Source organism: Anolis sagrei, chromosome 5 (assembly GCF_037176765.1).
Source record: "Anolis sagrei isolate rAnoSag1 chromosome 5, rAnoSag1.mat, whole genome shotgun sequence".
Taxonomy (NCBI): Eukaryota; Metazoa; Chordata; class Lepidosauria; order Squamata; family Dactyloidae; genus Anolis; species Anolis sagrei.
Window position 1 is genome coordinate 79,652,954 of NC_090025.1, and position 27,274 is coordinate 79,680,227.

The 27,274-nt window shown below is 41.4% G+C and overlaps 1 protein-coding gene across 3 annotated transcripts in view; it reads left to right on the forward strand.

The window, feature by feature from the left end:
* The first annotated feature begins 4,809 nt into the window (after window positions 1-4,809).
* The window catches only part of APBB2 (amyloid beta precursor protein binding family B member 2), a 253,851-nt gene continuing 231,386 nt past the window's right edge, over window positions 4,810-27,274 (forward strand). For all 3 annotated transcript variants that reach the window (XM_060778438.2, XM_060778440.2, XM_067468794.1), the window contains exon 1: window positions 4,810-4,983. The gene's annotated coding sequence lies outside the window, so the exon portion shown is untranslated. The remainder of the gene's footprint in view (window positions 4,984-27,274) is intronic.

Below are 27,274 nucleotides of genomic sequence, written 5' to 3' on the forward strand. Positions count from 1 at the left end.
TAGAGGCATTCTCTCCTGACGTTTCACCTGCATCTATGGCAAGCATCCTCAGAGTTATTGAGGTTTGTTGGAACTGGGAAAATGGGTTTATATATCTGAGGAATGACCAGGGTGGGACAAAGAACTCTTGTCTGTTGGAGCCAGGTGTGAATGTTTCAACTGACCACCTTGATTAGCATTTGCTGGCCTGGCAGTTGTTTGGTGTGGCTTGTTAGTGCCTGGGGCAATCTTTTGTTGAGAGGTGATTAGATGTCCCTGATTGTTTCCTCTCTGTTGTCTTGCTGTTGTAATTTTAGAGTTTTTTAATACTGGTTGCCAGATTTTGTTCATTTTCATGGTTTCCTCCTTTCTGTTGAAATTCCACATGCTTGTGGATTTCAATGTCTTCTCTGTGTAATCTGACATGGTGGTTGTTAGAGTGGTCCAGCATTTCTGTTTTTCTCTAGTTTCTGATACAAAACATATGGGTGGCATATGTTTTGTATCAGAAACTAGAGCTGATGTCGTCTATCCAATACAATATTCTGAATCAGCACCCCAAATAACCAAACCAAATCTAAAGTTGACCAAAAACTGAACCCTTTTGGTGCTAATGTTGGAGAGTGGTCCCAGGTCAAAGTGGTCCCTGCTCAAAAAAAGCTTGGGAACCATTGATATACAGAGGAAAAATGACTTGATGTTACACAAGAGACACAAGGACATAGTGGTATATTATTTCCCTGGAAGATTAGTATCCCCGAGCATTGTGGAGGTTCAGGGATACTAAGCCAAGTTTACCACATAAGACCGTCAAGCACAGGTCTTTTAAGTGACAATGAGTACACTGAGTAGAGTTTAAAGCAGGTGGTGAGAGAGACAGTTCACGTTTTAAGTTTCCTGAGTTACTTTTTGTCCTTCTGTAACTGAATCAACCACAGTATAGAATGGGTGGGGCATTTAGCATTACATCTGGTTTTCATCCAAGCCATGGAATTTCCCAGACATGTATCTTCTGTAAACCTGTGAGTAAATGGATTTACATCAAATTGTAACCTGAATTTTAAAGGAACTATCCAAAGTGCTGAAACAATTGTGTAGCAGGGGTTTGGTATCCTGTAAACTCACTTTGAAGTTCAGGTTAGTGAAAACGGATGAACTTCTTAAATGAGAGGCAGTTTTGGAGTCTGAAAGTGGCAGATATCCACCGCCAGAAACTGTCAGTTGATGGACCTGGCACAAGCTGCTGGATGTTGATAGACATTTGCACCAGGAAGCCAAAAGATTTAACAAGAATAGAGGAAGGCCAGCAGGTGGCAGCTTGATAGATATTTCTGGGATGAAGCCAAGGCACAGATGTGAATGGAAAGATGTGTTACAGTAAGTCGTAGCAGGATCAAGTGTGTGTTAAAGAAAAACCTTATGATGTTTATTATGTGCAGCTGGTAATGTAGATCAGCCAGCATGTTTGGGCCACATATTTGTTCAGATCCCCAAGGCTGACAAAGTATTGCTTAGACAGGGGTCCTCAAACATTTTAACCCAAGGGTCAGTTCACGGTCCCACAGACTGTTAGGGGGCTGGACTATAGTTTGGGGGTATAACTGTTACCCCCCCCCCCCCCCCAAACTATAGTCCAGCCCCCTAACAGTCTGCGGGACCGTGAACTGACCCTTGGGTTAAAACGTTTGAGGACCCCTGTCTAAGCAATACTTTGTCAGCTCTGGGGATATGAACAAATATAGAGACAGTCCCCAACTTATAAACAACCGACTTACAAATGTCTCATAGTTTAGAACAGGGCTGAGACAATAGGAAGTGAGAAAAATCTACCCCTAGGAAGGGAAATTCACACCTGAAAGAGTTATCATGAGGCGGGTGGCACGGAAATGTCTCCAGTGAAGCTTTCTCGCCAATGGTTGTTTCCACATTTTTCAAAATCCAATTATCACAGAGACAGAAAGTGAGGTGAAATCTTCTGAACAGGGGCATAGAGAGCAAAACAAACACAACAGAGCTGTCAAGGTTCTGTCGTCTCCCATGCTTTTCAACATCTACATGAAACCGCTGGGTGAGGTCATCCGGAGTTTTGGAGTTGGTTGCCATCTCTATGCAGATGACACACAACTCTACTACTCTTTTCCACCTAACTCCAAGGAAGCCCCTTGGGTGCTGGACGAGTGTCTGAATGAGGATGAACAAGCTGAAGATCAATCCCGACAAGATAGAGGTCCTCCTGGTCGGTCGTAAACCGGATCAGGGTATAGGGTGGCAACCTGCGCTGGACGGGGTTACACTCCCCCTGAAGTCACAGGCCCACAGTTTGGGTGTCCTCCTGGACTCATCACTGTCGCTTGAAGCTCGTGTGCCAACTGCGACCGTACCTCGTGAAGGCGGATCTGGCCAGGGTGGTCCACGCCTTAGTCACTTCCAGGTTAGACTACTGTAATGCACGCTACGTGGGGCTGCCCTTGAAAATGGCCTGGAAATTTCAATTGGTCCAACGGGCGGCGGCCAGGTTGTTTACTGGTGCTCCTTACAGGGAGAGGTCAACCCTCCTGTTTAAGGAGCTCCACTGGCTGCCTTTCATTTTCCGGTCCCAATTCCAGGTGTTTACCTACAAAGCACTAAATGGTTTGGGACCCACCTACCTGCGTGACCGCATCTCTGTGTACGAATCCACACGATCTCTTCGTTCATCTGGCATATTGGGTATTTGGGATTTGAAAATATGAGATATTTACATTACGATTCATAACAGTAGCAAAATTACAGTTACGAAGTAGCAATGAAAATGTTATGGTTGGGGGTCACCACAACGTGAGGAACTGTACTAAGGGGTCGCGGCATTAGGAAGGTTGAGAACCACTGTCCTAAAGACTGCCAGAGTTGGGGCATGTCTGATGCAGGGGCGGCTCGTCCATTACTCGAAGTAAGCGGTCGCAGAACACTTTTTTTTGCCAGGGGCGCAAGAGGGCCTCTGTAAATGTCCCTTGACCACCACTTGAGGAGTGCCCCATCAGCTCACAACAGCCCTAGCAGTCCGGGGGGAGCCTCGCCTTTCTTGCCTCGCTGCCGGGCGATCCTCTTCCCAAAGGGGCCAGGCCCTTGAGCCTCGCCTAGCCCCTCTCGTTCCTGCATCACCCGGCCACTGGGTGCGCGAGCAGAGCCGGCGCTCAATTGTTCTCCGCATTCGATCCCTTCCCCATGACCAGCTCCCTTTCCCGATCCCCCGGCGCTCCTCCCGCCTCCTCTCCTCTCCCCAATCCACAGGTGGGCCAAGGGGTGGAGCCGCCACGTCTGGCCTGCTTTGGGTCCAGAGGTGTGTCTGAAGACCCCAGCGTGCACACCAAAGGTCGCCTCTTCTCCTGACTTTCTCTTCAGCCATTGGGACCAAGAGAGAGAGAGAGAAAGAGAGAGAGAGAAAGAGAGCCCTTCCGGCTGGAGGTATCTCCCACCTCTGCTCCCTCCTTTGTTTTTGCGCCACCTCTCTCTTTCTCTCTTGGTCTCAATGGCTGAGGAGAAAGTCAGGAGAAGAGGTGACTTTTGGTGCACATGCCGGGATCTTCAGGCATGTCTCCGGACCCAAAATGGGCCAGGCAAGGGAGCAAGTGCGGTAAGTGTGACGTGCTGGCTGATACCCAAACAAGGGATGACCTGGAGAGGCAGAGACATCTCCAACTCATCCCTTGTTTGAGTATCAGCCAGCACGTCAACGACTTAAATCACGAAATAGTTTTCTTAGATCTACAGAGACACTCGCTGGAACACCTCAGCAAGCGAGAGTCCAAAAGTGGCAGGCCCAAACCCAGCACATCAATTTGTGGGTGATACCAAATGAGAGACTCCACCCTGGGCACACAGAAGACTGGGCGACTTGGAAGGCGCTGAACAGACTGCGCTCTGGCACCACGAGATGCAGAGCCAACTTTAAGAAATGGGGCCACAAAGTGGAATCCATGGCATGTGAGTGCGGAAAAGAACAAACCACTGACCACCTGCTGCAATGCACCCTGAGCCCTGCCACATGCACAATGGAGGACCTCCTTGCAGCAACACCAGAAGCACTCCAAGTGGCCAGATACTGGTCAAAGGACATTTAATCAACTACCAAGTTTGCAAAATCTGTTTTTTTAATCTGCTTCTTTGTTTTGTTCTGTTAGAAATGTAATACAATGGTATGGTTGCTGATGACGCGATAAATAAATAGTTCACCTACAATCAAAGAGCATTCTGAACTCCACCAATGATGGAACTGAACCAAATATGGCACACAGAACTCCCACAACGAACAGAATATATATATATATATATATATATATATATATATATATATATATATATATATATATATATATCTCAATGATTGATTTGGGGGGGGGGGGTGCCAAAATACTTTTTGCTTACCATTGAAAATTACTTAGGGCCGCCTCTGGGGTCACCACAACGTGAGGAACTGTACTAAGGGGTCACGACATTAGGAAGGTTGAGAACCACTGTCAGAGTTGGGGCATGTCTGATGTCCTTGGGAAGTGAGTTCCAGTGTTGGGGGGCCACCACCGAGAAGGCCAGAGTATCCTTAGCACTACGAAGAAGGAAAACAATGCAGAGGCAGAAAGCTCCCTCTTCGGTGCTTAAGATGTCTGCTTCTATGGCTAGTTCATTCATAGGAAAGCGCCACTTGTATGGCTGCTGGGTCGCTGTTCTGTCTGAAGCTGGAAGCAGAGAAGCGCCGCCTCTGCTCCTCCTCCTCTCTCCCTGCTAGGCCCGGCCTTGGCCAGAAGGCGTCGCCCTCTCTCCGAGGGCTGCCTGGGCTCTGGAGGGAGGAGAGACGAGGGGAGAGGAGGAGGAGGAGCAGGAGCAGCAGCAGCCACAGCGGCATCCCCGCCGCCAGCAGGGGCCGGAATCGTTTCCTGGGGAAAGCGCAGCAGGCTGGGAAAGCGTTTCCGGAGGCTGAGGAAGAGGAGGAGGAGAGGGAGAAGAGGGGAGCCCGGCTCGGCGGATGAGGTGAGTCCTTTCTCTGCGGTGCTTTCCCCCTCTCTGTCTCTTGGCTCCTGCAGAGCTGCCGGCTTGGGCCACATCTGCAGCGCCGGGCGACGTGGCCACCGCAGCGGAGGAGGCAGAGAGGGAGGAGGAGGAGGAGGATGGAGCCAGGCAGGGAGGGAGAGACCTGCGGGAATGGAAAGGAAAGGCAAGGGAGGCGCAGGGGGGAGGCAACAACAACAACAACAATAATCGCAGTATGGCTTCCCCGTGGCAGCACCTGGGCCCAGGTCTCAAGCAAAGGCCTCTCAGGTAACGGGTAGGAAGGATGGAGCACAGGCCAAAGGAAGGCAGGGTTGTGCCTGGCTTCCCTGCTTTGTGCCTTCTTCCTCTTTGGGGGCCTCTTCCTGGTGGGCTGCCTGCCTGCCTCTCACGCCCAGTGGCACACAGGTAGCCTCCACATGGCCTTCCAGGCAGGCCCTCTATCCCAGGAGCTGATCCCAGGTTTTTTGCTTTGAACTGGATTATATGTGTCCAAACTGCCAGATAATCTGGGATAAACAGAAATCCTGGGGTCAATCAGATCCTGGGCTCTTCCTAACAGGCTCTATAACCCGGGATCTGAACCTAGGTTTCCTGCTTTGAACTGGATTATGTGAGTACACATTGTCAGATAATCTGGGATAAACACAAAACATGGGATCAGTCAGATCCTGGGCTCTTCCTAACAGGCTCTATAACTCGGGATCTGAACCTAGGTTTTCTGCTTTGAACTGGATTATATGAGTTCACACTGCCAGATAATCTGGGATAAACAGAAAATCTGGGATCAATCAGATTATGGGCTCTTCCAGGCTCTATATCCCGGGATCTGATCCCAGATTTTCTGTTTATCCCAGATTATCTGGCAGTGTGAACTCTTCTAGGCAGGCTCTATATCCCGGGAACGGATCCCAGGTTTTCTGCTTTAAACTGAATTATATGAGTACACACTGCCAGATAATCTGGGATAAGCAAAACCTGGGATCAGATCCTGGGATATAGGGGGCTCTTCCAGCCAGGCTCTATATCCCAAGATCTGATCCCAAACTGGATTATATGAGTCCACACTGCCAGATAATCTGGGATAAACAGAAAACCTAGGATCTGATCCTGGGATATAGGGCCTGTCTGGAAGTTCCCCGAGGCCCCTTCCACACATTGAACTGGATTATATGGCAATGTGGACTCAGATAACCCAGTTCAAAGCAGATATTGTGGATGACTTGCCTTGCTGTTCTAAGTTATATGACTGTGTGGAAGGGCCCTTGGTTTGTAGGCCCATTCCTGGGGTTATTTGGGGCACCGATTGGAAAACTGCATGCGAAAGACCACTTCAGTTCTAGTTTCTTAAATAGACTGATCATGGGCAAGTAGATGATGGTTGGTAGATATGTTGGACCTTATCACATTGGGATATAATCTGTTTACATCAGTATGCATCCCATATTTTTTAGGAATGGATGCATACTGTATTGAGACGGGATGCGTACACTACTCATCACACCTGATTGTTATGATTCTTATGATTTGAAAATACTGTGATTTGACACATCACGCCACCGAAGGCTGATTCCTCCCTTTCCATTCAAAACACCCTCTATATCACTCTTATGACCTTTTAAAAAGTTTTTTCTTTTTAATTTTGTATTTAATATATTTTTAATTCTTAACTCAGACTAATGCCAATTTCAGCATAGTACAAACAATTCACTCATTCACTCAATTTTCTCAACATTGCCGAGAGAGGGGAGGGAGAGGAGTAATATTGTTAGATATTCATGGAAGATAAACATGGAGTCGACAAAAATATTTTTTCTAAGATTGCACAGTGATATAGTCTTGAAGTCCCAAACTACTTCTATTTAAAGTTCAATTAAATCTTAATATTCTGTTATGCATACAGCTGCAATGAAGGAAAGAACTTGCAAAACATAAAAATATATATATAATGAGATAAAACGGCAGTGGTTTCAGCAATCCTGGAGATCTTTCCCCTTTGACATCCATCTCGTGGGACTGAGAGCAGGGGACGAGAGACAGGGCCTTCTCAGTGGTGGCCCCTCAACTGTGGAACGCCCTGGCTAGAGATATAAGATTGGCTCCCTTCCTCCTGACTTTTCGAAGAAAGGTGAAAACCTGGCTTTTTGAGCAGGCCTTCCCAAATATGGCATAGTTATACGAAATCATGGAACTACTTGATGGCACAATTGAATAATGACTTGAAATGGAGACGCTCGCGATAATGTTTTAAGGCTTTGTACGGTTTTATGTTTTTATATTGTACTAGCTGTCCCCTGCCACGTGTTGCTGTGGCCCAGTCTGGTGATCTGTAAAATAAAGTAATGAGGATGTGTTGGTTTCTAATATATGTAATTTCCAGATGCTTTTGGGTTAAAAGTATTTCTTGTTGTTTCTTTGTCAGTGTTGATGTGGAGATTGTCTGGTTTGCCTACTCTGGAACATGCAACATATAACTGTCTTTCTTTAGGGTCCCTTTCAAATCTATGATACTATATCTGTGTATGTGTGAATCATTTCTATCTATATCTATGGCTGGATGGCTCTTTTTTGGGAAGGCTTTGATTATGTGTTCTTGCCCTGGTGAAGGGAGTTGGACTGGATGTCCTTAAGTATTTTCTGTTGCTCATGAGGGTTCTGTGTGGGAAGTTTGCCCAATTCTGTTGTTGTTGGGGTTCAGAATGCTCTTTGATTGTAGGTGAACTATAAATCCCAGTAACTACAGCTCCCAAATGTCTAGGTCTATTTCCCCCAAACTCCATCTGTGTTCATATTTGGGCATATGGAATATTTATGCCAAGTTTGGTCCAGATCCATCATTGTTTGAGTTCACAGTGCTCTCTGGATGTAGGTGAACTGCAACTCCCAAACTCAAGGTCAATGCCCACCAAACCCTTCCAGTATTTTCTGGTTGTGGGAATCCTATGTGTCAAGTTTGGTTCAATCCCATTGTTGGTGGAGCTCAGAATGCTCTTTGATTGTAGGTTAACTATAAACCTCAGCAACTATAATTCCCAGATGGCAAAACCAATTTTTGAGTTATGGTCACTCCTTGGGTTAGTGGGTGTCTTGTGACCAAATTTGGTGGCAATTCGTCCAGTGGTTTTTGAGTATGTTAATCCCACAAATGAACATTACATTGTATTGTCGAAGGCTTTCATGGCTGGAATCACTAGGTTCTTGTAAGTTTTTTTGGGCTATAGGGCCATGTTCTAGAGGCATTTCTCCTGACGTTTCGCCTGCATCTGAGGATGCTTGCCATAGATGCAGGCGAAACGTCAGGAGAAATGCCTCTAGAAAATGGCCCTATAGCCCGAAAAAACCTACAAGAACCTAGTGAACATTACATTTTTATTTATATAGATGTTAATGTTTTTAATAGTATTTTATGATTGTTTTGCTTGTTACAATTGTTGAGGCATCTGATTGTTGCCAATTGTGAACCGCTCCAAGTCACCTCTGGGCTGAGAGGGGCGGTATATAAATATGGCAAATAAATAAATAAATGGTGCATTTGGCTTGAATAAATATTGGTACATCCAGAAACAGAGCTAATATTTGAGTCACCAAAACATGTGTAGGCCATTATTATTATTATTATTATTATTATTATTATTAGTATTTCTATACCACTTTTCTCACCCCTAGGGGGACTCATTATATTATTATGATTATTATTATGATGATGATTATTGCATCCTATAGTTTTGTAGGCATAGTAAGGGAGTCACAAATGAAAAATGCTGAAGGTGTGAAAGAAGGAAAAGGACTCTGCATTCAAAGAAAAAAGAGGAAATGACAAGCTGTTGTCACTCAGCCAGGGGCCTGCTCAGTTGCGAGTCTCCGGTGCCCTGTAATCCCTTTGGCATCTCAGAGGGAAAGTGTCTTGTCAGCTGTGCGTCAAGGGACACAGGGATCTTGCAGAGACTGCAAAACATAGATGGAGTTGAGATTTGGGCAGCAAGGCGATTGTGAAAGGAAGCGACTTCATGAAGACACAATAGCTGTCTGTCTTGCAGCCATCATCAAAGCTATTTTCGGTTCCTTTTAATAAGGAAAGAATAGAGTTGCCTGTAGACTGTGTGGCTATAAGGAGAGAACAAGGCAGTAAATAATCTACCACGCCTACTTCCAAATCTGCTTATTTCAAAGCCACATTTATGTACCACTCAATAACAGATGTTCTCTGGGGAAATAAAGAAATTTCTTATCCTGGAAAGGATCTCCTTAGAAACCAACAGCTCACAGTTTCTGCATTTTTCCTCAAATATTCTCTGGCAACTTCAGGATTCTCCACTAGATGTAATGTATCTTGAATTGCGAAGATAGGTTTGTTTTCTTCCAGGCCTTGTATCATGGAGCTACACAACACTTACTGGTTCTAGGTAATGTTCCTTACTGATAATTACCATTATGTAATGTTGAAAAACTAATACACAATCTTATGCTTGTCTACTCAAAAATAAGCCCTGTTCAGTTAAATGCATCTTACTACCAGGAAAATATGAGGCTGCAGTATAAAGATTTAGTTTAAGCTCATGTCAATGAGGAAATTTAATTAACAATTAATATTAATTAACAATTAATTAATATTAATTAACAATTAATTAATATTAATTAACAATTAATTCATATTAATTGACAATTAATTCATATTAATTAACAATTAATTCATATTATTAACAAAACAGATTATTTTTCAGTGTAACCTCTTCAAATCTGATTATGTGGCATCATAATAGAGACATAACCAAACAGGAAATAATATCAGGTGCTTGTTGTAGGCTGCACTTCAGAGGAAGGAATTGGCAGATCACCTCTGAGTATTACTTGCCTAAGAAAGCGCTATGAAATTCATGTGGTCATCATAAGTTTGACAGGTGGCTTGAAGGCACATATATGCACAAACATTGGAATTTATTGTTTTTACTTTTTCTAAAATCTTAAATGCATCTTACCGTTAATGCATCTCATGTTAAAGAGTCTTAATATATAGTTTCTACTTAAATTGTTTAGGTTACGTTGGATGCTATATATTATTTAGAGTATTATTTGCACTTTTGTGGAGACTACTTCTAGGTATTCCTTGCCTGATAAAGCCCAATTAAATTCATGAGGTTGTCATACGTGGGACAAAGTGAAGGCTTGTAGATACACAATTCTGAGAAGACATGGATGGCATTGAACATTAATGAATCCTGTACTCGCAAGAATCCTGTACTCGCAGAACTCTTTTTGCTACTAAAGAAAATAGTTACCTCTATGGAAACTGTTTCATAGTGTGTTCCATAATAATTTAGTGTTTTCATTCAACAGTTGGCCCTCACATTTGCGACTTTTGACTTTTGCAGATTTGATTATTAAAATGTTCTCTTTAGGAATCACTAGGTTCTCCAGAAGTTGATCACAATCATGATCACAGAGCCATATATGTGCCTTCAAGGATAGGTGATTCCACCTGAACATTAGGAAGAACTTCCTGATTGTAAGAACTGTTCAGCAGTGGAACTCTCTGAGTGTGATGGAAGCTCCTTCCTTGGAAGCTTTTTAACAGAAGCTGGATGATCAGGGGTATTTTGATTGTGCTTTTCCTGCATGGCAGAGGGACTAGATGACCCATGAAGTCCCCTCCAATTCTGTGATTCTATGATGGAGGACCTGAGATTCCTAGGATGCAGATATCTCTAGTTCCCCAGGATTCTGTTCCCATAGTCGCTAGCCAGATTCCTGTTAGGAAGATCAGAAGCTAGAGATCAATATAATAGCCCTCTTCCAGTTTTGCTCTGCAGCAGTTAGTATTCAGATGGAAATCTATCTTCATGTCGCCATCAATAACCTTATCTCCCACGAATCAACATGTCAGTAGTCCAGCATCGTTCATGACTTGATGGTAGCTGTCGTACAGTTTTGGCTTTAGTTTTAATTTCTAGATCTTGATATACACACCCCTGATGGTATGAAAGGCCAACACAGGATATTTTCAATGTTTTTTTTAAAAAGAACAATCTAGTGGGGCACCATCCCATTGAAATAATTGGGAATTACTTATGTGCCTTTGATGCTATGCAAGTATGCATGGTATTCTAGCCCAGGGCCTTAATTCCAAACGCCGTTTACTTGGACAGTTAAAGGAAAATGGTGTGCCGTTATGCAACTTCCTTTGGAATCTTTTAATTGTAGCACATTTCTTGGGAACATATTCCAGAAAGGAAGCTGTGTTACTCTGTTAACAGATTCTTGGACTGGCATCTGCCCAGTTTATTTTGTACCTCTGTTGGAGTGGGAACAATGTTTTGCAGAGTGGAACAGCTTGTTTCAGACTTCTAAAGCCCTCTCGTACGTATAACCAGGGCAACATCTTTCCAGTTATTACTGGATTTCATTCCTCATCTGCCCTAACCATCCTGACTATTGGTGAGGCATGGAAGAAGTAGTCATTTATCGGCATCTGAAGGCCCAAAGATTGCCCACTTTGGATATTTCACACTCCAGCCTTGGCGTAAACTAGCGTCATCCACTATTGTATGATTCTCTTTCGATCCAGTTAGTTATTACTGAGTTGACCTTTGCTTATTTTTTCCTCTGGGTGTCCTCCATTGTATATTTTTCTTACATGATTTGATAATGCATGCTAAGATGTTACTTAGGTGAATGTTGGATTTATTATTTTCTTTGCAGTTTTCTATGTCTTTTGCTTAAATGGCAGGCTGTAATGAATAACTTAATTTATTGGAGTTTTTAAGAAAATAGGTTTTATTGAGTGTTATATAGTGCAGGCAAGTTGGTTTGAAAGGTAGCTGTTGTATTGGCTGCGTTGCCATAGTGACGTAGGCCTCCAGGCAGAAGCAAAAGGGGCGGAGCTAACTGCCACTGGAGGAGAGAGCACAATTGGAAATGTCAGTCTTTGGTGAGCTAGCCAAAGAGGAAAGTTGGTTCTGGTGCGTTGAGAAACTGAACCAAGGGATATACTGTATATACTCGAATATAGGCCCAGTTTTTCAGCCCTTTTTTTAGGCTGAAAAAGTTTCAAGTCAATGTTATTTATTATTTTACTCTATTTATTAATATTATTACATTTATTATTTTACTCTACTAGTATTATTACATTTATTATTTTACTCTATTACTTATTATTAGAAGGCTACATTATCCCATTGACATTGAAGAAGGTTAGAATAATGGTTTAATCAGAGTTGGACTGTCTTATCTTAAATTACAGTTTTATGTAAACACTAGCTGTCCCCTGCCACTCTTTGCTGTGACTCACTCTGTGAATATGTGTTTTTTGTGTGTGTATATGGGTGTATATATGCGTTTGTGTATATATGTGGTTTTGTAATGTATTTTTTGTTTTTTTGTTTTTAAGTCTCTTTTGCTGTTTTTCCCCAGTGTTTTTATGAGTGATGGTCACTCGTTGGCCTGATATTTGTATTGTGTCCAAATGTGGTGTCAATTCATCCAGTGGTTTTTGAGTTATGTTAATCCCACAAACTAACATTATATTTTTATATTTATTTTTTTAATAATATTATATTTTTATTTATATAGATTCAAAAACATTGAACCTACTGATGCCTCAATTAATGTAGTTTTATTGATATCTGTTTTTATTTTGAAATTGACCCATAGCTACTGCATTTTCCACCCTCGGCTTATACTCAAGTCAATACATTTTCCTAGTTTTTTGTGGTAAAATTAGGTGCATTGGCTTATATTAGGGTCGGCTTATACTCGAGTATATACGGTAAATTTGTGACAGGTAGTCAAAGGGAAAAGGTATTGTCAGCCGAGCCAAGTATTTAGCCTCCAGCCTGCCTAAGTTAAAGAGTCAAGTGAACCTATTAGTAGAAAGCAACCTGTCAGTTAAAGAAAGGAAATAACAAACATTGAGGTGGCAGAAGAGAAGCTATTCTTAAAGTTTAACAGTTTCATGTTTTCAGAAGAACAGAGAGTTAACTGTAGCAACAAGAAGAAGATATTGTGTATCTGTCCAGCTTGTATGAACCTGAGTAATCTTTAAATAAATATTTTTCTGTTTAGTTCAAGTACTAAGATTTGTGTCTAATTATTAAAGAGATGATTCTCCACAAAAGAGAAATCTGAAGAATCTTGGGGAGCTGAATACAGTTGTGTAGCATTGAGCTGCACATACTAAAGAGACACATACAGGTGTTTTAAAAGTCAAAGCTGTCTTACACAATTCTCAGCCACGCTTCAAACCAAATTTATCTCATAATAATTCTCAAGTTTCTCTCAAACTCATATAGATATAATATAAAAGTACTCAGCCACACCACGCTACTCATTCATTCTCCTCACAGCCCTGTTATACATTTTTTCATACATGTTTAATGGTGGCAGCGCTACATATTAAGCGGAGTGCGCCTCACAGGCCCTTGAATAATCTTCACTTAAAGTGCACTGAGGGGCCACTGTGGTGCAGTGAGTTAAACCACTAAGCTGGCTGGAAGGTCGACAGTTCGAATCTGCGGGATGGGGTGAGCTCCTGTTGTTAGCTCCAGCTACTGCCAACCTATCAGTTTGAAAACATGCAAATGTGAGTACATCAGTAAGTACCACTTCTGCGGGAATGTAATGGCACTCCATGTAATCATGCCGGCCACATGGAGATGTCTACGAACAACTCCGGCTCTTTGGTTTAGAAATGGAGATGAGCACCAACCCCCAGAGTCGGAATCGGCTAGACTTAATATCAATGGCAAACCAAGGGTTGTTGTTGTTGTTGTTGTTGTTGTTGTTGTGTACTTTCAAGTTGTTTCAGACTTAGGTTGACTCTGAGCGAGGGCCGGGTAAATGACCTTGGAGGGCCGTATCCTGCTCCCGGGCCGTAGTGTGAGGATCCCTGCCTTTAACTCTTGCATAGCATTACATAGCATTACATCCTACACCGGACACCCAGAGTTTCAAAACAATCTATATATATATAAATGCTCTGTGCATAATGAGTTCCTTAAAAACAAAAGAACCAATGAACGAAATCACACCACATTTGGCAACAAAACGTCTCACAACACAAGGAGTGACCATCACTCAAAAAATTATGATTTTGTCATTTGGGAGTTGTAGTTGCTGGAATTTATAGTTTACTAACAATCAAAGAGCATTCTGCACTCCACCAATGATGGAATTGAACAAAACGTGGCACACAGGACTCTCATGACCAGCACAAAACACCAGAAGGATTTGGTGGCCATTGACATTTTGTTCATTGGTTTTTTGTTTTTTTGAGTTTGGGAGTTGTAGTTCACCTACATCCAGAGAGCACTGTGGACTCAAACAATGATGGATTTGGACCAAACTTGGCACGAATATTCCATATGCCCAAATATGAACTCAGATGGAGTTTGGGGGAAATAGACCTTGATATTTGGAGGTTGTAGTTTATAGTTCCCCTACAATCAAAGAGCATTCTGAACCCCACCAACGACAGAATTGGGGGAAACTTCCCACACAGAACCCCCATGACCAACAGAAAATACTTAAGGCCATCCAATCCAACTCCATCAGGGCAAGAAAACATAATCAAAGTCCTCCTGACAAAGAGCCATCCAGCCATAGATATAGATAAATATATATGATTCACACACACACACACAGATATTATCCTAGATTTGAAAGGGACCCCTAAAGAAGAACAATGATATGTTGCATGTTCTAGAGTAGGCAAACCAGACAATCTCCACATCAACACTGACAAAAAAAACAGCAAAAAATACTGTTTATCAACAAGCAGAAATAAATTACATATATTAGAAACCAACACTTTCTCATTACTTTATTTTCCAGATCAACAGACTGGGCCACAGCAACGCGTGGCAGGGGACAGCTAGTAAACTATATTTCATATCAGTTAAACTATAGTACTGGCATGTGATTCTACACAGTATGAGGCAGTGTAGATGGCATCCTAGTCCTTTTCTGATTTTTTTTTAATTAATGCCGGAACAAAAATATGGAAAAAAATCTTTATTTCAGTGTCTTCATCTTCGGCTATAAAGTTCTGTAAATTGCCTTTGGTCACTATTTTTGTTTTTTTTAATATTCAACTCTGAACCTGCCTTTCCACTTTCTACAAAACCTTAAGTCTCATGTTTCTGTATAATTTTCAAAGAGGGAATTAGGTTGGTGTTTCAATATAAAATCTAAAAAAGGATGAGGATGAATGGAACACCTGTAGCACCTTTGTGACTAACTTAAAGTAACCTATTAATCTCAGAGGGGCTGCTGGATTCCTTTGAATATGATTTTCCCTGTCTTTTCCTTGTGCGGTGCAGTTCATCAGTCATGGGAAGCTACGGTCTGCTTCCGAAAGTGTAGAGGAAGTCTTTTATCTGGATTATTTTACTGGTATGCATGTGTCATGAGATTTGTAAGGCATATTGGTAGGCACAGGACAGCTGCACAATCAAGAGAGGATCAGCTGTGTCCTGTTGTTAAATCTGAGAGAGCCCACGTAGTATAATGGTTTGAGTGTTGGTCTAGGACACTGAGAAACCAGGGTTTGAATCCCTGCTCAGCCATGGAAACACACTAGGTAGCCTTCAGAGTTTCACATTACCCGTCTCAGAGGAAGCCAAAGGCAAACCCACTCTGAGCAATTTCTTCCAGTAAAACCCCATGATAGGTTTGTTTTCGGGTCATCATAAGTCAGAAATGACTTGAAGGCACATAACAAAGTTAAATCTGACATTTTAAAAGACTGGAATCATAGAATCATAGAGTTGGAAGAGACCTCATGGGCCATCCAGTCCAATCCCCTGCCAAGAAGCAGGAAAATTGCATTCAAAGCACCCTCGACAGATGGCCATCCAGCCTCTGTTTAAAAGCCTCCAAAGAAGGAGCCTCCACCACACTCCGGGGCAGAGAGTTCCACTGCTGAGCAGCTCTCACAGTCAAAAATTCTTCCTAATGTTCAAATGGAATCTCCTTTCCTGTAGTTTGAAGCCATTGTTCCACGTCCTAGTCTCCAGGACAGCAGAAAACAAATTTGCTCCCTCCTCCCTGTGACTTCCTCTCACATACTTATACATGGCTATCATGTCTCCTCTCAGCCTTCTCTTCTTCAGGCTAAACATGCCCAGCTCTTTAAGCCGCTCCTCATAGGGCTTTTTCTCCAGACCCTTGATCATTTTAGTCACCCTCCTCTGGACACATTCCAGCATGTCAACATCTCCCTTCAATTGTGGTTCCCAGAATTGGACACAATATTCCAGGTGTGGTCTAACCAAAGCAGAATAGAGGGGTAGCATGACTTCCCTGGATCTAGACACTATATTCCTATTGATGCAGGCCAAAATCCCATTGGCTTTTTTTGCTGCCGCATCACATTGTTGGCTCATGTTTAACTTCTTGTCCACGAGGACTCCAAGATCTTTTTCACATGTACTGCTCTCGGGCCAGGCATTGTCCCCCATTCTGTATCTTTGTATTTCATTTTTTCTGCCTGAATGAGGTATCTTGCATTCATCACTGTTGAACTTCATGTTGTTCGTTATGGCTCATCTCTCTAATCTGTTATGATCGTTTTGAATTCTGCATCTGTCTTCTGGAGTATTGGTGATCCCTCCCAATTTGGTGTCATCTGCAAACTTGATGATCATGCCTTCTAACCTATCATCTAAGTCATTAATGAAGATGTTGAACAGGATCGGGCCCAGGACGGAACCTTGTGGCACTAGGGTAACAACTGCATGGGGAGCTGGAGCTGACAGAGGGAGCTCATCCACAATTGTTGATCCATAATGCTGTGCAAAACCTGTTCCAGGAGGAAACAATAGAGTGGCAAATATATATTGAAAAATAATTTATAGTAAAAGGATCACAGAACACATTGGTTCTCTTAAGTTAACTGTGGCTTCTACAACAGTACTGATCTTTTTCTTTATTTCTCTAAAATGCACACATGAATGAATGAGATAGCTGACAAGTCTTCCATGCCATGTCTAATTTAGTTCTTAGTTCTCTGTATTATTTCACGTTCAAAATGACACATGCCTTCTCTGTGTAGAATGCAGGGAGAGCATTTCATCTTTGATTGACTGTCATTTTATGAGATTCTTCTATGAGTTCTAATATCTGCAGTATCTTTGTGGCTTAAAAGTGTGCGCTCATCTAGCTGCTTTCAGAATGCTTCAAGAAGAATTAGAAGCTATCAAAGATGTTAATAGTAATCTCAGAGAGTAGCTCCAGGGCATTTCACGGGTGGTATTACCTTTGCTAATTACAGATTTGATCTAGAGATCTTCATAGTTTTTTCTTCTTTCTTTCTTCTCCATTAACTTTTGCTCTCAGGAGAGGATATCATCTTACAGAGCAATTAAACCAACAGAAATAATTTATAGTTTTCACTTCGCATTGTGTCTTTTCAGGTTCTAAGAGCACCATGATCCTTGTATTATAATGTTGTTCTTTTGAATGAATATATCTCAGTTTGGGCTCGTTTGGGATTGGAGGAAGAGATTTCATTGTAGCTGAGAGATCTAATAAGGACAGAAAATGTATACTTGGTTGCAAGAGGCCATATCTGAGCTAACATGGGGTTTAAAGTTAGTTGAAGCTGGAGTCAGTGATAAAATAATTACTAGTTCAATAGCAATAGAAATAATAGTATTTTTTTTTTCGTGTCAGGAGCGACTTGAGAAACTGCAAGTCACTTCTGGTGTGAGGGAATTGGCTGTCTGCAAGAACGTTGCCCAGGGACGGCTAGATGTTTTTGATGTTTTACCATCCTGTTTGTCAGCTAGAGCTGACAAACAGGAGCTCATTCCCTTTCTTTGAGAGCTCGTTCCCTTTCTTTGTCATTCCCTTTCTTTGAGAGTGTAACGTCTCCAAGGTCACTCAGTGGGTTTGCATAGATGAGGGGATTCGAACCATAGTCAATAGTCAAACCATTACACCATGCTGGAAATTAGCATATAGTAGTGTAATTCTGCATACAAAAACTGAAACTGGGAAGAGATGATTTTGTTTGTGGCTGTAGAGGACTGGGAAACCACCTAAAGTAGATCTTTGGGCTACTGGGGGAAGAACAAAGTCCTGTTGAGGGTATTAGGAGCTGTTGTCAAGAGTAAGGGATCATTGTCCTACTCCCATTTGAAAAGGACTCGGCTTTTCTAATGGCTTAGCCACATGAGTGACCATGTTATCCTAAAATGGATTCTGCTTTCCTATTTTATGTAATATATTTGGGAGATTATTAATGTGTTGTAGTAATTAAAAACTCTGCTTGCATAAAATTAATCTAATCCAGCTTTAGCATGCGAGCTATCTGTTGCTTAGAAAAAGCTATTCTAACTTCAGCTATTTTAAGCTACAGTTATAATTAAAATTAAATAAATCTCTTCCACAGAAACATTTTCTGCAGTTAAAAGTCCTATTTGGAAAGGCGAATGGATGACAGCCATACACTGCTAGTCATGGTTGTCTCGGTATAACCTTTTCATTTAAGGACCCATATGAAAAATCAAGCAGGCAATGAAGCTGGTGCATAAAGCATGAGCAAAATTAAATAGAGTTTGGGCATCCCAAAAATATGATATTTAGTTATTGGTTGGATACAGACTAAAGTTTAAGGGTTCTCCAACTTTAGCAATTGGCATTTCCATAGGGTTACTAAGTGCAAAGTTTTGGAAAATGTGAATTTCCATAAATTTTGGAGATTTTAGGATCTTTGGAAAGGGATGTCCTTGTGAGAAGTCACAACTTTTGAAAAATGATGCTTGCTGTCTAACTTTTGCAGCCCGAAAGACAGTTGCATCTGTCAAGTAGGAAATTTAGGTATCGCTTATGTGGGGAGGCTAATTTACGATGCCATAAAAATCTCCAGCAAGCATGCAAAGAATGAGAAAGCACTTCATCAGTGTCACAAATGGATGGTGAAAGTAACAGCCGGAATACCCTCATGAAAAAGCTTGAATGTTAAATAACTTCTGTGTATCTGTCTATATATGTTGTGTATCTATGGCATTGAATGTTTGCCATGTATATGTACATTGTAAACAGCCCTGAGTCCCCTGCGGGTTGAGAAAGGCAGAATATAAATACTGCAAATAAATAAATAAATAAATATTTATTTATTTATTTATTTATTTATAACCCGTCCTATCTCTCCGAAAGGGTTCAGAGCGGCTTCCCGCAAAATAAAACACAATGGCAAACATTCAATACCAAAATTAAAACATTACAGGTAAGAAACAAACTCGACAAAAGTTGTAAAAATAACAACTGAAATAAGCAAGACATAATGCATCTCACACATTTACAACATAATAGGTTCTTAAAAACTCTTCAAGATTTGACTAAAATATTAGAGCTAAGATGGTATACAGCTTACCGATGAGGGTAGGTGTACAGCAACTAGGCGGGGGTGTATATAAGATACTAGCTGTCCCCTGCCACGTGTTGCTGTGGCCCAGTGTGTGTATATGCGCTTTGTGTGTGTATATGTGTGTGTATATATTTCTATATATGTGTGTTTGCATGGTTTTATGCATGTGTTGTAATGTGTGTTTTTCTTCTTCTGGTATTTAAGTCTCTTCTGTGTTTTTCAGTGTTTTTATGAGAGATGTTCACTCATTGGCCTGATAGGTGTATTGTGTCCAAATTTGGTGTCAATTCATCCAGTGATTTTTCAGTTATGTTAAATCCACAAACGAACATTACATTGTTATTTATATAGATAATTCGTCCTCTTCTCCATAAGCTAAGGTGCATAGATGGGTTTTAAAAAGTTTATTAAAGGAGAGGAGGAAGGGGCCATTTTTAGTTCTTTAGGGAGGGAGTTCCAGAGGCGGGGAGCTACCACGGAGAAGGTCCCTCTTCTCGTTCCCACCAGCTGTGCTTGAGATGGGGTCTGAGAGAAGGGCCTCCTCTGCAAATCGCTCGTGCTGATCTGTATGCAGATGAGATTTTGATGAGATTATAGGTTCATAGCATTTCTTAGTTATTGTATATGGGGTGGATGGGTAGGTGGGAATATTCACTTTATTAGGAGCAGGGATTTGGGGGAAGGAGACAAGCTTGAGGCTTCTTGCAAGTTCCCAGAGGATTGTAGAAGGAGCACTACGTCATCGGTTAGCATTATATGTGAATCAGTCCATGTTTTTTGTGTAAACTGGCCTTGCAAAGCTGTTACATAATCCTGCTGTGTCCTGCTTCTCCACCTGGCCTATTTTGGCCTATTTTGGTCTTCTGATCCCCCCCCCCTCCCCTTCCGCCTTTTGTCTCACTTTCTGTGCCAGGACAGCATCAGGCTCCTCTCACTTGCAGGTTCTGTGAAATGCCAGATTTCCTTACAAAATTGTCACAGTTACCATCTGATCAACCTCTCCACAGAGCCTCCTTGGGCTCGATATTTTTGTGTGTGTGTGCTCTGCCAGTGAGAAATAGATGAGCTGTGAAGGTTTACTGAGCTGAATCTATTTTTGGTTTTGCAAATTCCAGACTTTAACTGTTTGTTTTGGCACAAGCCAGTCGGTGGCACTTCCTCTCAGAGCTCATTGATGGCAGAAATGCACACATGGTCTGTGTTATGGCTACAGAAGTGATAAAATGGTAAAGAATATATGATGGCGTTTATCATATTTCCGCGTTAGTCTCATTGAACTTGAGCAGGAGTGTCAATTTGTATCTGGTAGGTTAATTTTAAGAAACAAGAGGTATTATGAAGGCCAAAGGGCATATTTGAGCCAAAGTTAAACACTTCTAAGCCTTATTGATTTCAGTTAAAGTTAAGCTTTTCTCTTTGAAATCGCTGGATCTGGAAACACACTTTTAACTAGATTATACCAATTACTGGTGCTGTTTCCTTAAGAATGAATGTATATGAACTTTTGCCATACTGAGTCAGACCATTGGTATTTCAACCCCAGGAGCTGTTCAATGCCACAGGAAGAGATATTTCCCAGTGTTTCCTACCGGAAATCTTTATTTAGCTGCAATGGGATGAATGTCTGGCTCTGCTTATTTATTTATCATGTCAGAAACAAATTGGGAATACAGTTAACTATATATATAAACATGCTCAGTTCGTTTTGAGTGACACCATAACTCAAAATTCGTTGGACGAATTGCCACTAAATTTGGCCACAAGACACCGACTAACCCAATGATTTTGTCTTTTGGGAGTTGGCACAGATACCCAAATGCCCAAATTTGAATATTGGTGGATCGAGGGCATTTATTTTGTCATTTGGGAGTTGTAGTTGCTGGGATTTATAGTTGACCTACAATCAAAGAGCATTCTGAATTCCACCAATGATGGAATTGAACCAAATTTGACACATAGGACTCCCATGAGCACTAGAACGGTTTGGTGAGCATTGACCTTGAGTTTCAGCATTGTAGTTCACTTACATTCAGAGAGCACTGTGGACTCAATCGATGATGGATCTAGACCAAACTTGGCTCGAGTAAGCCATATGCCCAAATAAGAACGCAGATGGAATTCGGGGGAAATAGACCATAACATTTGGGAGTTGTATTTAATAATAATAATAATAATAATAATAATAATAATAATAATCTTTATTTGTACCTCGCTACCATCTCCCCAAGGGACTCTGTGCGGCTTACATGAGGCCGAGCTCACAATACATCAATACAAGCAACAACAACAATAAAAACAATTAAAATAAAGCTCATAAACAAAAAAGCAATAAAACAATGACAGTAATACAGCACACATTTAAAATCTATTGCTGGGCCAAATGTCATTAAAGTTTAAAATAATGCTAGGCATGAACAAGATAGGAGAGATGAGGCGTTGGTGAGAGCATACAAACAATCCTACTGGGATTTTTCTGTGGTGGCCCCCCGGCTTTGGAATGCCCTCCCTATTGAACTAAGATCAGTCACCTCGCTAATGGCATTTCGGAAAAAACTAAAAACTTGGATGTTCGAGCAAGTTTTTAACTAATTTCCGATGTAAGGTATTTTGACCATGGACTTGCAACCAAGGATAATGAACTGAATTACGATTTTAACTATGAGATGTTTTCGATTTGTATTGGTGGCCCGATACGAAGTATGTTCATATTATGTATGTTTTATGTCTTGTATTTTGATATCTTATTTTATATTTTTAAGTGACTATTGTATTTTAACAAGTTGTAAACCGCAATGAGTCGCCGCACAGGCTGAGATATTAGCGGTATACAAGTGTATCAAATAAAAATAAATAAATTTATAGTTCACCTACAATCAAAGAGCATTCTGAACCCCATCAACAATAGAATTGGGCTAACTTCCCACACAGAACCCCTATGACCAACAGAAAATACTGTGTTTCTGATGGTCTTTGGAGACACCTCTGAGATCCCCTCGTGATCCCCCAGGTGGAAAAATGCTGCCTTAAGGCCATCCAGTCCAACCCCCTTCACCAAGGCAAGAAAACATAAAGTGACAAAGAGCCATCCAGCCATAGATATTGATAGATATGATTCACACATACACACACATATATGTATGTGACAGATATAGTATCATAGCTATGAAAGGGACCCTTAAAGAAGGACAATTACATGTTACATGTTCCAGAGTAGGCAAACTAGAAATCTCTATATCAACTCTGACAAAGAAACAACAAGAAATACAAGCATAAGGAAAATACATATATTAGAAACCAGCACTTTTTCATTACTTTATTTTCCAGATCACCAAACTGGGTCACAGCAATGCGTAGCAGGGGATGGCTAGTAATGTATAAAAAACCACAAACAAAGTCAAAAACATGGCATTATACTAAATTTCCTTTGACCAGAAGCTGGCCACTTCTAGTGTCTAGTGTCACTGTAAGGAGGTCCTCCATTGTGCATGTGGCAGGGCTCAGATTGCATTGCAGTAAGTGGTCTGTGGTTTGCTCTTCTCCACACTCACATGTCGTGGACTCCATTTTGTAGCACCATTTCTTAAGATTGGCTCTACATCTTGTCTTTTCAGTGCCTTCTAAGGTTCCCCTCCTTCTGTGTGCCCAGGAGGGTGTTTCTCATCTGGTATCAGCCACTGATTGAGATTTCTGGTTTTAGCCTGCCACTTTTGGACTTTATCTTGCTGAAGTGTTCCTGCGAGTATCTCTGTAGATCTTAGGAAGCTGTTTCTTGATTTAAGACATTGGCATCCTGGCTGATATCCGAACAGAGGATGGGCCGGAGATGTCAATGTCTTGGTCCTTTCATTGCTGGCTACTACTTCCCGGTGGATACCAGGTACTTACTTAGGTGACCCCTTGATGTCTGAGTAGGATGGACTTCCAAGGTCAGTGTTCTGGTGCGTCCGTAGGTGACTGTGGAACCCCATTCTTGATTTTCATCTTCTCCCGCAGTGAGGGCATTTGTTTCCAGGTGGAAGGCGGTCTCGGTCGGGGTTGGCTTGACATGCCTTCCTCTTGACACGTTTCTCTCTTTCACCCTCCATTCATGCCTCATCAAATTCTACAGCACTGCTGGACACAGCTGACCTCCAGCTGGAGCGCTCAAGGACCAGGGCTTGCCAGTTCTCAGTGTCTATGCCAGAGTTTTTAAGGTTGGCTTTGAGCCCGTCTTTAAATCTCTTTTCCTGCCCACCAACATTCTGTTTTCTGGTCTTGAGTTCGGAGTAGAGCAACTGCTTTGGGAGACGGTGATCAGGCGTCCGGACAATATGGCTGGTCCAGCGGAGTTGATGGTGGAGGAGCATTGCTTCAATGCTGGTGGTCTTTGCTTCTTCCAGCACACTGACATTTGTCCTCTTGTCTTCTCAAGAGATTTGCAGGATTTTTTGGAGGCAGCGCTGATGGAATTGTTCCAGGAGTTGCATGTGATGTCTGTAGACAGTCCACGTTTCGTAGGCATATAGCAGAGTTGGGAGGACAATAGCTTTATAAACAAGCACCTTGGTATCTCTACGGATGTCCCCGTCCTCAAACACTCTCTGCTTCATTCGGAAAAATGCTGCACTCGCAGAGGTCAGGCGGTGTTGTATTTTGGTGTCAATGTTGACTTTGGTGGAGAGGTGGCTGCCAAGATAGGGGAAGTGGTCAACATTTTCTAATGTTACACCATTAAGCTGTGTCTCTGACATTGGAGAGGGATTGGCTGGTGACTGCTGGAAGAGCACTTTGGTTTTCTCGATGTTCAATGACAGGCCGAGCTTCTGCGAAGGTGTTTAGAATGGCTTGTAGGTCTTCTGGTGCAATATCAGCTAAATAGTATAATTTCTCTAGTGGTATAGGGTGTAGGTCTCCTTTGATAATACGGCATGTCTCCACATCCACTGTTTTAACGTGGTGAGATGGATTCCACACTGGGCATGTTTATTCAGCCGCAGAGTAGCAAAGCGCAAGGGCAGATGTCTTCACTGTGTCTGGTTGTGATCCCAAGATTGTGCCAGTCAGCTCTGCTGTTAGGCATCGTGAGACAAGTCTCTCTCAGGAAATAGGTGCTGGAAATCAACAGTTCATTCTAGCTGTTCTGCATAAATTCTCTGCTCTTCCCTTTTGTGTAAGGACAGACCTGTCTATACAACAGCCATTGCCAATAGAAATTGCTTGGGTTCCCTAAATTAGCCTGCTACTCTCAGATGCAGCAGAGCATGCTGTTCTATCAACGGTGTTGAAGAAACATTCAGCTGCCAATCCAGCTGGCTTGTCCATATGGAAGGAGTGGGTTGCCTTCTTGTCCTCATCCCAGGCAGCAAAATGTCTCACTACTGAGACCTTCTGTAGACAAATCAGGTATGATTGCAGAACCATCTCTCTTAGTAATAATCTTTTAAACTGGTGGAGTGTGAAACATGTGTTTTCTGCTTCTGAAAATATCTACCTGAATAAAATGCAACTACTGTAGTTATTACACTAGATAGTCTGAATTCCTGAGACATAACTATGGACGTATAAAGTTGCTTCAGTGCCTTGTGATCCCTGGTTGAATGTTCCTGAAGAACAGATGCTTGGGGGAAATAATAAGAGCTTCTTATTAGATAACGACAATAATAACCCCCATAAGACTAAAAAATGTTGTATACTTAGAGCTAGAGATGCTATAATAATAATATTACAATATAACGGTATAGTGCAATATAGTAATATATACTGATATTGTACTGTGCTAATAATATAATATATTGTATGAAAATATATATTGTAAGCCGCTCTGAGTCCCCTTTGGGGTGAGAAGGGTGGCATATAAATGCCCTAAATAAATAAATAAATAAATCAATCAATAAATATATGGATGGATGTTGGATCACTGGTTGAGGTGTGTGTATGTGTGTGTATATATATGTGTGTATATATGTGTGTGGGTGTGTATATATATATATAATTACAACACTTTATATATTACTATTATATATATTGCTATATAATATCTATTATATTATATATATTATTGTTATATATACTACTATATAATATAATGTTACTACTATATATTACTATATTAAATAGACTCATAGAATAGTTAGGAGGGACTCCACCAGGGTATTGGGGGAGAACAGACAGGAAGGAAAGAGAGAAGAAAGGAGGGAGGGAAAAAGGGAAGGAATGAAGGAGGGAAAGGGAGAAAGAAGGAAAGAGAGAAGGGAGGGAAAGAAGGAAGGAGGGAAGGAAAGAGGGAAGGAAGGAGAGAAGGAAGAAAAGAAAGAGGTACCAAAGGAATGAAGAAGTGAAAGTACAAAGGAAAGAAAAAGGGAGGGAAATGCAGGAAAGAAGTAAAGAAGGAAGGAAAAAAGGAAATAAAAAGTGAAAGAAGGAAGGAAATAGGGAGGGGAAAAAGGAGACAGAGGAAGAAGTAGAGAAAGGGGGAGGGAAGGAAGGAAAGAGAGAAGGAAGGATGAAACCAAAGAGCGAAAGAAGGAATGAAAGAAAGAGGTAGAGAAGGAAGAAAGGAGGGGAAGGGGAAGGGAAGAAAAAGGGGGGAAGGAATAGGTAGGTACCTCTCTTTCATAATAGTCCAGATATCTACCTCTACTTCGAAAATTCTTACTATAGGCCACAGCAACGCGTGGCAGGGCACAGCTAGTATATATATAAAAAAATTTAAAAATCTGTCATGAAGCATAAGAATACAATTAAGGCTACATGTTTTCACCTCCCTGTGAAAGGCAAGCAGGGATGGGGCCTATACTTGCATATGAATAAAGCAACAATTATGAGGAAAACAACATACATCATATTTTCTTCTTTGTTTTCTAGAAAGGATGGTACTTCCTACGCATAAAAGTTGTGTACTGTATAAAAAATAATTTTTCAGCAGCTGTTTGATTAGTTGCTGATTTCTTTATAATTGATCAAAAGCTTTTTTGTCTGTATCATGGCTAGGTTGATTGAACGTTCAGCCGTAGCTATTTGTAACAGATATATTTTATTTCCGTAATGCTTGCAGGCCAACTCTTTGCAAGCCATTGAGGCGTATTCCCTGAAAAGTGTGTTTGGGATTGCAGCCATAATTCAAAAGAATAGCCTAGTTATACCCTGATGTCCTTGGAGGAAGGGCGGATGCAAATCATACCGTTTTAGTGAAATATAAATGCAATTAAATGCTAAACATTTAATACTGGTCACTAGAGAAATTGCAGTCTTAAAAAGGCCTCCAAAAACCTCATCTATTGCAAAAGAAATGTATTTCTCATTTTCTCTGGGTTTAGAGGTTAGTTTGTTTTGCATAATTTCTGGCTATAGTTCTAAAACAGAACTTAAGCCTAAAATGAAAAGAAATAAAAACCTAGAATGTCGATGAAAGCATCCTTAGGATTTTTGAAATATTTATGTGCTGATAGAAGAAAATGAGAATTAAGTTCTGTGGTCATGTGTTCTTTTTATGGCAGCTGGTGGTGGTTATAGTGGGAAGAACTTTTACAGATATCTGAAAATCATAGCTTCCTTTTTCCCCCAAAGCCACAGGCACTTCCTGAAGCTTTCTAATGTGTTTCATTTTAACTGTTTTGCGGTTTTTAATTGTTTGTTTTATTAGGTCACATAATGACTGCCTGATAAACGCAGTGTTCACAGTGTTGTATATTTAGTTCAGATATCCTCCCTCATCTTTTCACCTTTGTCTCACCCACTGTCAAAATGGGGATTCTACAAAATATTGCAGTTATTATTATTGGCCAGAATTCACTCATGGACTTACAGCTTCACAAGGAGACGTAAGACCGTGGGAAATAAAGTTGTGCAGTTTTGCAATGTCCGTATTCATCAAGGTGCTGTTGTTAAGTTGCCATGTAGGGGAGCCAGCAGAATGACTGTTGGGCAGCA